Source organism: Vanellus vanellus (assembly GCF_965231255.1).
Source record: "Vanellus vanellus genome assembly, chromosome: 2".
In the NCBI taxonomy this organism is placed as follows: Eukaryota; Metazoa; Chordata; class Aves; order Charadriiformes; family Charadriidae; genus Vanellus; species Vanellus vanellus.
Genome location: NC_138906.1, coordinates 99,984,703 through 99,988,312, shown reverse-complemented (window position 1 = coordinate 99,988,312; position 3,610 = coordinate 99,984,703).

Here is a 3,610-nt window from a genome sequence, read left to right as displayed (position 1 = left end):
ATAATATGCAGTAAAGCAAAAAGAATAATTAGAAATTATGATAAATATACATGGGTTTGCAAAAATATGACAAAACTTTACATATTTTGTTCTTCTTTTTGAATATACTATCTTTTTGATAGCTTTATACACGGTTGCCTTGGGGCATACAAGAAAACTGCAACACTAAGACTTAAAACAGATAATTACTTGAAACCAAATAGTATTAAGTATGCAACATAAAATTTACAGTGGGAATTATCCTGAGAGCTGAACCAATTTGACATTTTAAAAAATAAAAGGACACTTTAAATTGGTTTTATGAAATTACTTGTTTATCAGCTTTATAAATAGATCAATCATAAATATTTTATAGCTAGGGATTATTATTCTGTTCTCTGAACCCTCTAATATTTACAAAATACATACAATAAACTGATCTATATACCATGAACCAAACCGTTTATGTCTTCAATACTTCTCTTTCTGGATGCACATAAAGGAAAAAGAGTCCTTGTCACTTGGCTAACGCTCTGCACTGTCCCTCCCCTCTTTGCAGTGTGACATCAGGAAGACCAAGGAAACTTGTACCCTCTTTTCCCCAGAGACCCAGGCAGGGAGGTTGGAAGCCAGGCCAGGAGACTTGCTTACTGTTTAAACTGACTTCTTCTCCAACCCCTCTCCGAAGTGTCCAGAGAACTGCCGGGATCTTGCCAAGCCTTTCGGCTCTATCAGGCTTTCCAACCAGGTACGGCTCTATCGGCAAGTACTCAGTTAGGCTGGCGGTGCGGCGCTCGATTCTGCAAAACAATGGTCTCCTCAGCTCAGGAAACCACTTATTACTTACACATTCATACCTTTGACACAAGGGCGGGCTGGGTGCTATAGCCGTGAGCACTGACTGCGCAGACATGGCTGGAATCAGCACGAGCAGCTGAAGCCGTGACTTAGACTGGAAGGGTGAAACTGTATAAACATCAGCCTGACGGATGTTACACTTAGCTTCTCAGCCTCCAAGTTTACAATACGTTTTTTAAAAATTTTATAATTTTTTTTTTTTTAAAAAAAAAGCTTGTTGGGATGCCAGCAATGTATTTTCGCCATTGAAAGATGGATGGGGAATTTGCGTGAGGAGAATCAAACACAAATCCTACAGAAAGAACCCCAATTTTAAAATTTACATTTGATCTATATCTGACTCAATCTGCAGTTGGTGGAACATCAAGCTTTCTTCCATCTAAATGGGGAAGCAGAAGGTTGGAAAGCTGCAGCAGAAAGGAAAGTGGAAAATATGACAGTAAAAATCTCAGGTTCATAAGAGGACAGAAGTCAGTTTTGAAGTATGATGTGAATGCTACTGTGGGATTTTGTTAAATAGGCAAAGAAACTAAAGAGAACTTAACAATAGAAACATAACTAAACCAAGTAAAACAACCCAAGAACAAACTATTAATTCATAATTTCCTGAAAAAAAAAAAAAAAAAAGGAAGCCCAAGCCTGTTCAACAAGATATTTTGATATCTTTTATAGGCTTTGAGCATAGAAAGGACCATCATACCATCTTCTTAGGGAAGCTAAATTTCACACATCCTTAATCAATCGTCCTCTCTCAAGCCCTGGGGTTATAACATTTCAGTCAGTCAAAGGCAGAGGACAGCAGAGACCAAGACATTTCCAGGATGGGAACCTGATTAGATGTACACCCAACAAATACTCTGTTACCCTCACAGCAAAAAAATGGTGTTGTATTTCAAGAAATGATGTCTAGCTTCAGTAGGATCTCTGGAAGCTTTTGTCAACGAGTTTGTAATCCCCTACTGTCAGAGTTTTTTTCCACTATGAAATTCCTGTTGCCAGTGATCAAGTTAAATCTTGATCTTCTCTTCAAATAAGCTGAGCAAGACGAGCTCGGAAAGCCTCATACCATAGGGCTCGAATATTGTGATCTCACATGAGCAAATATTTTGAAAGATAACGTCCTGAAAAAAGGTTTCACACTTTTTCCAAAAAAAATCCCTAAATATAAAAACTAAAGCTTCCAAGAAAATCGCTTTAGACTAGATACTTTTAACCATAATTTAGCCTAGAAAGAGGCAAAATGTTGAGAGGCTCTTACTACTTTTATTAAGCATTTCCTTTTTCTTGCCTTTTAGTTGGGCAAATTAATTGCAAAAACTTGATACCTACTTATAAATTCAGAATCTATGTCTTTTTTTTTTGTCTTTTTTTTTTTTTAGTATGTTTGTAATTTGGAATTTTATAACAGATTGCTTAGGCAAAGTTATTTCAACCTAGAAAGTAACACTGCTATCATTGATTCAAATATTGTCTCACTCGAACTTCTAATTCCCATCCCTGATTGATTACTTAAATATGAGAAGATGTTTGGGTATTTTCCCCCTTCCTATTAGTTGAAAGACTCTCGAATATACAGAGTTTCCTGCAACAATTTCCATTAGAATTGAGCAAATAGTCTGCACCTAACAATTCAGGAAATGCATTATTTTCTTCCTTCTTGCTGACTCTCTGGGGAAAGAGCCTCGAATAAAACTGATGTGTTGCCAGAAGGAGTTGTCCTTCCCTTTCTTCCCACATACATACAGATTACAGATTAAATGCAGTTCCCTGGAATATTCATTATTCAAAGTTCAAAATCTTTTGAATGTTCTCACTAACCTTCACAACTGTATTATTGTGCTGAATTGGTTGCACACAATAGCTGGTAAGGCCTGAACAACCAAAACCCCTGCAGCAGGCAAACCTTGGCCAGCTTTCCCCTCGTTCTATTTGCTACAGTTGCACAGCAGCAGAGCTTGAGGAGCACATATTTGAGATGACACTTGTCATTCTTTCCAATACAAGGCAAACCACTTTTCATGCCAGCCTTGGTCTAAGGGATGACGGTCACTTTGGACACCAGAGCGAGAAAGAAAAGGAAGGGAGAAGTGAAAGCCATTTCTTTGTCTGCTTAGGCTTGGACAACACAGAAAATTCTGCCTTGCCCATTCCCAGCTAAAAAATGACCCCTCTCTCCATACTGTCACTCCATTCCTGCCCTCACCCATATTCCTTTCCCATGACCTCAGTGCTTCCACTTACACAAGCTAGAGAGTATCACCTTTGCGGGAGAAACACTAAACAGCGTAGAGGTCAGGACATAGGAGTCGGGGAAAACTAAGCCTGGAGAGAGGGAGCATCCATGAAACAGAGTTTTTCCTGCAGGAAGTACCGGCTATGTTCTCCCTCTAAATGAATTCATTTTAATGAGATCTTGATTCTGCCTTGGAAGTTCTCTTCCCCTTCCCAAATTTCCTCTTGGAGAATCTAAGTACCATCTCAAGATCAGGCCTGGGGCACCTTTGTCAGGACAACTTAGCTAGTAGAAAATTTAAATGAGTGGGAGAAGAGCTTAAGTTTTCCTGTTGTCAACTGTTATACATTCTTCAAAACATTTGCAGAGAGCATTTCTGGAGGGAGGGAAAAGCTTTCTGCTTCGGAAGCTTTCATTTTCAGTTAAGGGAGACAAAACTCCAATCCTCAACCCCTTGCTCATCTGAGACAATGCAGACACACCTGCCTCAGCCTGGGAGCGCCTGAAAGTCTGCGGGCGTCTCATTCACATCTCTAACTC